This window comes from Armigeres subalbatus, chromosome 3 (assembly GCF_024139115.2).
Source record: "Armigeres subalbatus isolate Guangzhou_Male chromosome 3, GZ_Asu_2, whole genome shotgun sequence".
In the NCBI taxonomy this organism is placed as follows: Eukaryota; Metazoa; Arthropoda; class Insecta; order Diptera; family Culicidae; genus Armigeres; species Armigeres subalbatus.
The window spans coordinates 175,962,343-175,973,855 of NC_085141.1; the positions used below are offsets into that span (position 1 = coordinate 175,962,343).

General features: G+C 35.8%; 1 protein-coding gene across 1 annotated transcript in view; it reads right to left on the reverse strand.

Annotated features, from left to right (window-relative positions):
- LOC134220218 (cardioacceleratory peptide receptor-like) overlaps positions 1-10,349 on the reverse strand; it is a 365,520-nt gene extending 355,171 nt beyond the window's left edge. The window contains exon 1 of the mRNA XM_062699214.1: positions 9,466-10,349. The gene's annotated coding sequence lies outside the window, so the exon portion shown is untranslated. The remainder of the gene's footprint in view (positions 1-9,465) is intronic.
- Positions 10,350-11,513: the final 1,164 nt, after the last annotated feature.

An 11,513-nucleotide genomic window follows, 5' to 3' on the forward strand; every position in this document is an offset into this window, starting at 1 on the left:
AAGTTTAACCCAGTAACTTGGGGTATCTAATGAGAAATGTAAGTGGAAATAGTTATGAATATTTTAGTAAAAACGGCTACTCAGTAGGGTGGCTCAAATTAGTATGGGAAAAACTTTTTTCAATTTTTTTGATGAGCCGCCCCCTTTTTCGGCTTTATTTGATTCCCTGATGCTCTGGACAAAATTTCAGCCAAATCGGTCAACGTTTGGGCGGTGACTCGTTGGATGTTTATATGCAAAAATGTACGCAGAAACATCCAAAAACAGTGAATTGCAGTTGGACGTCACAACTTACGATCAAGAAGCATGATACTCATTCAGTTCTTGTAGAATTAAATACAGAATGTTATGCAGAAAGCCGCGAGAAGATTTGAGTTTGCCCGGCTAAGTTATTAGCATTTCTCTGAAGTGGGGTTTGAGCAAAATTCGTTTCTTTTACCTTTGAAAAGAAATGAATTCACCCCTACTACATTCCAGTAAAATGCTAATATCTTTGCCTAATAAACTCTAATCTTCTCGCGGTTTTCAGCATAACATTCTGTATTTAATTCTACAATAACTGAATGAGTATCATGGTTCTTGATCGTAAGTTGTGCCGTCCAACTGCAATTCACTGTTATTGGATGTTTCTGCATACATTTTTGCATATAGCACCGCCCAAACGTAGACCGATTTGGCTGAAATTTTGTCCAGAGCATCAGGGCATCAAATAGAACCAAATAAGAGGGCGGCCCATCAAAAAATTTGAAAAAGTGTTTTTTGAGCCACCTTACTACTCAGTCTTAATTTAGTTAAACGAGTATGTTATGTACCCAACGTTTATTTGTAACTATTATTTGTCTATTGTTTGTAAGTTGTACAACTAGTCACAGTGATATTATGGATTAAAGATAGATAATGCTGATTACTATGAGAAAAGGAAAAAATGGAAACGATGAAGCTGTTGGGAGATCCATCATAATACAGAGCTCAACTATACTGCCCATGATTTCATAGTTGACGTAACAACCAGCACCAGCGATGTTGGGAAAACGCATTTTTATTAATTTTACCCGAATCATATCAATCAACAAAATACATGAACTAATGTGTGTAAATGGACAATATTAGTACTTATTTTAAGGCCGCGGGGAATTAATTATTATTCCTTAGATTGAAGTGGTCAACATATGCATACGACAGTTTATGTGATCAAACAAACGTTTTGTGAAATGTTTGTTCCCATAACATAGCGCTAAAAAATAATTGTAGTTAGTTCCAACGATTTATTGATTAAAGAAGGGAAATCTTTTGAAAAGTTCGAGTTTCCGGGAAAGGTTTTTCGGATAGCTCTTTCCGTGAAGATTAAAATTATGTGTGAAAGAGTTCGTGTTGCAAAGAATTTGATCAGTACCGTACGGGGATTTTTGCACTATTACATCATTAGAATGGTTCTGTAACAAGTGTGCAAGCAGTTACCGTTTTCATGTATTGGCCAAAGCCCTCATTCCAACCAAATTTTAAGCAAAAATGGTTTCAATCCCTATTTTAAAATACCCGAGTATACGAGGATTAGAAGTAAATCAATCGTGATTAGATTGCAAAATGAGATTTGGGCCTAATTCATTTGTAGGATATAAAAGCACAAAATATCAGACGACAATATCCAAATTTCCTCTGAACTATCATGAGGTTATCAGTTAATGGTATTTTGAAGAAGTGATTAATATCTCGAGCTATTAGTTTGTTTTTATCCATAACTCATCTTGATATTTAAATAACACTTCGGTGCATTTTTTGTTGTTGATATTTTTGCCTGTTCTTTTGAATCTTACATAAAAGTCCATATCATGTTTTATAATTCAGTTCTGTCCGGGTAAGGTAATGAAAAACATGAATAAGAATTGCATTACAATTGGAAAACTAAAATAACAGCCTGGGAATATATTAGGATCCTTCCCGGTAAATGTGTTCGAAATATACATACCACTATTATCAAGCTGAGGTACAAATAAAAAGCCATTTAACACGCACTAATTCTTATGTGTTAAGTCCTCAGTGGCAGACCTCTCCTGTCACGTAAAATGAAGCTAGATTTTAGTTCTGATATGCACTTTTAGGAAATACCCATAAATTACAACACTTTAGAGGAAGAACGGGGATTTAGATAAGTGTGATTTCCCATACACAATTTTGATATGCTTCTAAAAAAAAGTGTGACACAAATGGCTAATCATTGCGTTACATAATTAATGGATTTTCATTCTTCTTTTATATTATACTTCCTTTTGAATGATCGCGATTGTCTTAAATCAAAACTTTTGGCGACAATATTTAGCAAACAAACATAATTTTATTGATTCAAAAGAATGTAAACGTTCATCTCCAGAGCTACACCTCGATGGATGAAAGATTATTTTGTTGGATTATACCGATGATTTCACAAGAAATGCTTGCTTTAGCAGGAACTTGCATATTAATTTTTGATTACAAAATCATTTACACCCAAATCATAGAGTAGTTCTGAAATACGACAAAGTAAAACGAAAACCTTTGTTTGGATTGTGGATTGCGAATGTCGAAAAAATATGAGACAGGTTTTTGCTCCATATTGCAGCAGGTAATAAAGGTACGTCAACTTATGCGATCAAATGACCATTTTTCCAAAAACAATTTTCACCACAACTCGAATGTTTCCGAACAAAACATGAATATTTTTTATGGAGCATATGTATAACCGTACGAAGAATCCATATCCGCAAAAAAGTGTGTTTTGGCCATTTTGGCTTATACGTCAACTATGTGATCATGGGTAGTATACTATAATTTGAATTTGTTTTAATTTCTGAGAATCTGGGTTTTCCGAATTGAATAATAATAATACCATTAATATAATGATTTTCATGGCAGTGATTCTTGAAGCCATAATACAGATGAAGACTTTTTTCAAGTTCAAAGGAGATAAAAGTTCTACGAAAAAACGACATTTTAAAACCCGTAATACGAATGTTGTAAGTTGACGAAAATTTTAAATGGTGTAATATGTAATAGTACAATCTTTTCTATAAAACATGGAAAGTCATTTCATTTACATCTTTAAAACCCTTTTGTTACCGTCAGGGTACCCGGGTACCTTTTTCGTTTTCAAGTGAATTTTTTTTAGGGTTCTAAACATCGCAGGAAATTGAAACTCCGTGACATCTTCAAACTCGGCAAAATTAAGGTTTGGGTGGTACGAAAATGAAAATCCAGTAAGGGGGGGCTTGGGGAGGGGCTTCTGAATATTTTTACCCCGTAACGTACCGACAGGGTACCCAGGGTACCCGGGTTCCCAAACCTGTTTGAAAAGCGTCGTACACCCAAAAATAGTCGCGTAAAAAACGACCTACGTTGAAAGCAACCCCAGTTTACTTCAAAATTCAAGAAATAAGAAAATATAATTCTCAATCGACTTTCCCGGCATAACAATCATATCGAAGATCATATTTTGTACAAACATAATTTGCTTATAAGGAAATTAACGAGTTTGGGAACAATCACCGAAATTCGTACAGTCGAGCTCTCAGCAAGCATATTTTTTATGCCGCAAACATAGTTTTTGCCGGAATATTAGTCCTCTATTTTTTAATAGTAATCTGTGCGGATTTGGCCAAGCTGCAGAAATGAAAACTGAGCGTGTAGCTGCCACGAAACAATAAATCACGTTGCACAACATTACTTAGGCAACAGCGTATATGGAGCGCTGTTGGAAGGATAATCGGTCAAATATTCATAAGGCGCCAGTTATGACTTTCGATAGTCCAGTTCGCATGACAAAAACAAAGCTTTATCCTCTACGATGAAGGTTCTCTTTTGTCGCTTATTTTGCATGTGCATCAATGAAATTTTGATTCCTTGGTAAAAATGCATTGTCCTGTACCGTGAATTCTCGTCTAAAAATACGTAATCTGGCAAAAAAAAGAAATAATACTTTTTGATAAAAAAAAGTAACTAAAATGTCTTTATTTATTTGCCCATGCATATTGAAATTCATTTATAAGAGCATTAGTTGTATTTTTCGTACTGCAAGAGCCCCAGCTTTTATAAATGGTCGGGGTTCTGCCGAACCGAAGCGGATTTTTCACTGACTTGTGATATTTTGCTCGTGAAACGAAAATGGAAATCATTTAATGTCCATATTTATTGTACGATATCCTCGGTTATAGGGTTGAGAGATTTCCAATACGATTTGTGATCAATTAAATCTGGTGATTGAATCTGTGTAATCTTACATCGAAAACTTGGACAGGAAATTGAGAAATTTTTGGATAGCGCTTGGTACGAACTGGCATAACCTTGGCCAAATATACAAAATGATATGTAGGGGAAGACACACATGATCCCCACTTTTTGTTTCAGATGTTTCTCGATGTAAAATGCTTAAATTTATACAATTTAAGATGCACTTGATGAACAATTCAATAAGTTATTCAAAAACATAATTGGAAGATAATTTTTTCATTAAAGTTATTAAAAAATCGCATTTTCTACGAGATAGGAAATTTGTCATTTTCAATACTTGCGGGGACTGGATCCCCATATCGTGGAGAATTGATCCCTTCATGAGCTGAACATATTTGAACCGTTTGTTTGAGAAACTGCATATGTAACATTTTTGGCCAAAATGAGATTTTTATATATTCTAAATCCTCGTCCAAAAATACGTATTCTGGCAAAAATATGAAAAAAATGTTTGTTCGTTAATATGAATTATTTTTCGTTGAAGAGCGATTATGTTGTATTGCATACAGTTTTGCCCCAGGGTGTTGAGTTTTGCCAAAAACTATTGATCTGTATCGAAAAAATCGAAAGATTCGGTGCCAATTTGTACAAAAACTGTTTTTTTTTGTTGTTTTCTCGAAATTGTATAAAATGGATGTATGCAGTTTCTGAAACAAATGATTAATTTAAGTTCTTTCAAGTGTGATGAAAGGCCAAATTGGTTTAATTTTGAATCCTAACAATTCTTTATAGTCTAAAGTAAAAACAGTCGTGCAAAAATGAAACATTGTTGGTTACTTGATATAAGTATTTTCGTTCTCGAATAGAGTAACAATGACACGACACATAGAATGTCTGCATTATTAACAAAATCTGAATGCTGATCATGTTCACAAGAGGATCTCTTTTATGGCTTATATACATAAAGCCTGTCCACGTTAAATTTCGGACACCCATCTTCCAATGCGATTTTTTAAAATTTTCACAAACCGCAGAGAAGATCAATTTTTGGATAGCTGAATCAATCCGCTTTATGTGATGCATTTAGCACGTTTTCATCTTCGTCTAAATTGATAAAATGGCTGAAAAACATTTGGATATTATCTTAGTGTCCGAAATTTAACGTGGACAGGCTTTAATGGCTTATATACATAAAAATGAATTTCTGTCTGTCTGACCCTTATGGACTCGGAAACTACTGAACCGATCGGTGTGAAAATTTGTATGCAGCGGTTTTTGGGGCCGGGGAAGGTTCTTATAATGGTTCGAGACCCTTTGGAAAGAGGGGCTTCCATAGAAATGAAACAGAAATTTCAGCATAAATGGAGAACTAATCAAAAAATTAATCAATCTTAGACGAAACGAAGTTCGTCGGGTCTGCTAGTATTAAGTATATCTTTATTGTTTTTAAATATAATTATTCTGTTTCTAAATTTAAAAATTAGCCGGTAAAAATTAGTGGTAAATATACCAGAGTGTCTATTTTGTGACAAAAATAATTTGTGAATAATCTGTGGACACGATGCGTTGGTGTCGGTTTGATATCAGGCGTAGTTGACATGGTAGACCAATTGAACTCAACTCCCGGACCTGGAACATTTGCATTGGACTTATTTGACTGGTGAAGCATTTGCATGTCCTCTAAGGACTTATGTGGGCACCTTGGGTTGCTCTCGGTTTGATACTAGTCGTAATTGACCTGGTAGACCAATTGAACTCAACTCCCGTACAATTTGGAGAATCTAGAACATCTGCGTTGTACTTATTTGAATGATGATGATGAAGCATTCGTATGGGCTCTTAGGACTTATATGGACACGCTGGGCTGCTGTCGGTTTGATATCAGGCGCAGTTGAGCTGATAGACCAATTGAACTCAACTCCCGGACAATTTGGAGAATCTAGAACATCTGCGTTGTACTTATTTGAATGATGAAGCATTCGTATGGGCTCTTAGGACTTATATGGACACGCTGGGTTGCTGTCGGTTTGATATCAGGCGTAGTTGACATGGTAGACCAATTGAACTCACCTCCCGGATAATTTGGAGAACCTAGATCGGAGTTGGACATATTTTAATGGTGAAGCATTCGCACGGGCTCTAGGGACTTATATGAATTTTTCGGATCACTATAAGCTCATGCTTCAGGCACATACAATTTTAAAATTATTCAGAGCAACTTCACCACAATCTGCCAGATGTATTGGAGCCCTTAAAAAAGTTTTTGTTACATTATTTGCACAAATCTCATACAATTGCATCATATTGAATAGCTCTGTGCATACGGGCTGTTAAACATACTATTAAATCTCCAAATATGACCAGTTTCATATATCACTGCCTAAAATAACGCTTTTGGGCCACCTAGTTTTGTCAACCATAAAAAGGAGGGAGGGTTTGCATGTGTCTAAAAGTACAACTATTCCCCTTGATTTTAGTGAAAATTCCGAGTAAAAACTCTCAAAACCTCAGAGATTTATGGTTTTCAAAATTAAAAGTTATATATATAAAAAAAAATAATATGATATAAAACAAGAGATTTCTAAACAATAAACAATATGATTTCTAAGAGCAACCGTTTCTGGGATACAACAGTTTAAAAATAAATTACACCGATTTTTTATTTCCCGTTTTTTCCTCGAATGTTTTTCGAATCTATTTAACATACACGGTGAAACTCAGAAACTCATTAATGAGTAAAAAAGTACTCTTTTTGAGATGTTATATGTAGCTGTCAAAAAATGAGGGAAAATTTAAAACTTTAAATGGGTGAAAAAATACCCATTTTAAGAATGGAATTCTGGTTCAAACATGAATATTATATACCCACAAATGGGTGAAAAAACACTTAGGAAGAGATTGTTAGTCCGATTGCCACAATGTTTGATTTTTTAAAGTTTTAAGTTATTCCTTTTATGTGCCTTGAAATAAGGATAACAAACGGTTTCATCTTAACAAGTAAGTATTTGTTAACGTATTAAATATTGTTGCTTATTAATGTTCGATGTTTTTAGCTAGTACAAATGATATCACGGATGAGATAGCCAAAATGCATTGAGCGCCTGCCGAACACCACAAGAGGTGTGAGAACAGCCTATATGGACCATCGTGCGGATATTGTTCCCGGTATTCTTAGACCCTTCGAGAACGACGAATATGTATAAGCAAACGTATTTGGAGACGACGGGATTTCGGAATTTTTGTTACTTTACATGTGTACCTAACCTATTTTTCAATGTTAAGTCAATTTAAAGTTTCTATTATTATGATATTGGCATTTTTCAAATAAACTATGTTGATTCAAATATGTTATTTGTTTTCCACTGATAACTGAAAAAATATGCTACTGATTACAGGTTTTCCCAAGAAAAATCCGTTCCCTAAAGTGGGTATTTTTCACCCATTCCTGGGAAAGTTGATAGTTTTAGAATGGGTAAAAAAGCTACATTTTTTGACGTAAACCGTCTTTACTCATTAATGAGTAAATCAATGTTTACTCATTTTATGAGTAGATCCACTTATTCCCCAAAATGAGTGAAATTTTACTCTTTAATGAGTTTATGAAGTTATCCGTGTAGTATCAAATTTTACTGCAATCGTCGAAATTTATTGACTAAAATGTTAGTATTGGAGTATTGTCAGCATCTTTTATCTGCCAAAAGATACGTAGAGGTCTCCATAACCGTATGGTGCCCACAACCGATCCGAACTTTATTTATGAAAATTTTGCATTTTTTTAACGGAAAAGATTGATAAAAAAAAATTATAACGAAGGAAAATTTTGTTATTATAATTGCAATTTTTACTTTTGATAGTGTTAATATATTTTCGATTCTTTTAAAATTCTTTTAAATTTATGGGAATTTAGCATCACTTGGGAAAATTTTATATTTTTGATGTTGCCCAACCCTCATTACTTTATGGACTAATTCCTTTTTTGGGAAATATCTCATTTTTAAAGGAGTTTTTGTTTTATTCAAATGTTTATCATCATTAAGTGGCAAATGATTCAATTTGCTGGAGAGTTTCGGAGTTTATTTATAAAAGCATTGCTAAATGATTTGGCCACGTATCAAATTTTAGATTATGATTGAACACACTATATTTTCTTGTAAGACGTTGATCAACGTTGTTGATTTGCAATCGAAAAATGAAAAAAGTCCATATTAAGCAAAGCAATGATTGGTCTCCTTTGCAGCTTTGTTTATGAGAAATTTGCTTAATGTTACTACTTTTCCTGATTTTGTTGGCCCTTTGATTGTAATAATCATCGAGTGATTCATTAATTATGAACAATTATTTCTCGATAGCAAGTCCGATGACATGGACGAAATCAAGTCAACAGATGCAAAAATGATCAAAAATAAAGATTGCTCAGAGTAACTTCACCGGAGGCTACTGTATCCTGTTTAGCAGCATAATGAATGACTTGAAAGCTTATCCGTCGCTACTCAACACGTTGCTGAAACAGTAACATGGTTTTTCGTTGATCGACTTAAGCAGCGCGATAACAGCGACAAAATTTCAACCATGTAGCCACGATTTGTTTTTTTTGCAGTCCTCTGTAGTGATTTTTTTTTGCGTAACAAAGAGCGAAAAGTAGACCACCTTCGCAGTTCAACACGATAATGAAAATATCAAACTTTTTATTTACTCATTCAAAATATTTGCCTACTCTTACACTCGATGATCAGTCATCGTGACACATTACACAATTAAAACTCGATATGCAATACATCTACTATTTTTAAACGGTTGAAAATCGTACAATTTTCTGCTTAATCTGCTTAATCTTAATCAATTCAATAGCGATCAATGTGATCGTTCTAAGTCGAATTCGATCTGCTACGTGGAAATCAGTTTTAAATAATTTTTATAGACAAACATTCATACAAACAATATGGTTTTCCGAGCCTCCTATAAAATTTTCGTTCGTGCAGTGCAATGATAGAATTGCAGTAAAACTTTGTAGTGCGAGAAAAGCAAAAAAAAACTTAAATTTCAAATAAAAAAAATATTTCAAGCTCGATGAAAAACACGGTCATGCCTGGTTCTCATCAATTGTGCAAATAATAAATATAAACATTTTGGTACAGCGTGCACAGAGAATATTTCAATTACACATCGATCACAAAACGAATCACTCGATCCGTTTATATAAACACAATCGTATAACTATTTACATCCATCGAACAACAAAACCAAACTTCAAATGAAAAACATCACCTTTGATTGCAGCAGTTTAGCTCCCTCCTCTTTGGACAGAAATCGCACTACCGGAAAATGTTGATCTACAGCGTTTTTTTTATTGACACATTTTGCCAATCCTTATTGCACTTTTTACATTCCTTCACTGGGGGCAACATCCATCTTTGTGCCTTCCCTACGATATTCACAGCAGACAATCATCTGCAGCCATTTATTGTGTTATTCATTTTTCATCGCACTTGTATGCCACCCACACCGTCCACTCGGAATGTAACAATATTTCCACTGCGCGGCCAAGCGTACTTTAATCAACCTCTCAGATGGCACCCAGATCAAACGGCCGATGGCACGCGGCTACAGGCCATGAAATCTCCCCAACCCCGCGAACTCACGCTGGGTCGCCGTAGGAAAAAGACTATTCACAGTCATGAATCTTAACGCTTGAATCGCCACTTTCATCCTCTCTTCAGATTGACGTTGATTTCATCTTCTTCAAAATTTTCAAATTTTTCATCAACACCACATAAATTTTCCCACTTCATAATTCTTCTCTGACTCACCGCCGCTTCTTTTCGTTTCTGGCCACAACATATCAAACAACGAAACCGGATTACCAACTTGGCACATTACCGGCGAGGAAAACAAACAGCCCCGGACCGGGACCGTTAATGGGCAAATGGGTGGTAATTGTGCGACAATTTTCCCTCCCAGCGCAAGTTTTCAATTCCCGCGCGCGCGAGCTCTCGCCGTACGGACGGAACGCGTACTTTCGATCGACGACGTTGCCGGACCGCGTCCAAAAATTGAACCGTCTCTACTCTGGTCTCTATAACCGATTGAATCGAACCGATGCTACCGAGTAGCGGAATCCAACTGACTCGCCGAAAATGAAATAAAAAATACCGCACCACTCACCATAACCAACCAACCAAACCAACCATCGCATCGGACCAGCAGCAGGGAAGTCAGAGTGTAAGCATGAGCTTTGCGATGCGGCGTCGCAATGCTTCTGCCACACTACGCGAACGAGCGACGTCGGTGACGACGAAGTGATGTGATTGCTGACTGGGCGCCCCATGCGTATGGCGTATGGGCAGACCACGTGCAACGCCAAAAAGCAGAACCCATCCCGCGTGTATATAGTTGGGTCTCTGAACCATTTATGCACTATACGTCCGATGTCTAGCGGATTGCGAAAACGCGCGTGGAAATATTTCCCGGCAGTGGTTCTCAATATTTTCCCAATGGCGCGCTGCATAGTTGGCAAAAATCGAAAATCAATTTGCGGGTTAGGGAAAAATGTCGAAAGACAAAGGGTCAAATAACAAAAGGTCGAAAGATAAACGGTAGAAAAGGACAAAACATCGAAACATCCTTCCTCCTTCCTACTTCTTTTACGATCTTCCTTATTTCTTCTTCTTTCTTCCTTCTTCCTTTTTCCTCCATCCTTTTTCCTTCTACCTTCTTCTTTCTTCTTTCTTCCTCCTTCTTTATTCCGTTTTCCTTCTTCTTTCTTCATTCTTCCTTCTTTCTTCTTTCTTCTTCCTTCTTCCTTCTTCCTTCTTCCTTCTTCCTTCTTCTTTCTTCCTTCTTCCTTCTTCCTTCTTCCTTCTTCCTTCTTCCTTCTTCCTTCTTCCTTTTTCCTTCTTCCTTCTTCTTTCTTCCTTCTTCCTTACTCCTTCTTCCTTCTTCCTTCTTCCTTCTTCCTTCTTCCATCTTCCTTCTAGCTTCTTTGTGGTTAGTGTTGATAGGCATTCGATCGAATTATGCTGCGGAGTGTGAGATCGATGCCCACCTCAGTCGCAATATTTCGACGTGCAGATACAAAATTGTTGAAGACTAGATGAATATCACAATGATCGCGTACACAAAATAATTAGGTTGTTTTGTGACTTTCAAACGCATTTAGAATGTGTTTCAAAAGATGCTATTTAATGCAAAACGCATAGAAGATGGATGTAAATTACACATTTGCCACAGGTCATTAAACGAAAATTGAGTCGAAAAGCTGAATTTCATTTTTAAAATCTTTTCGTCACAACTTAATAAAAAATACCAATATTCGA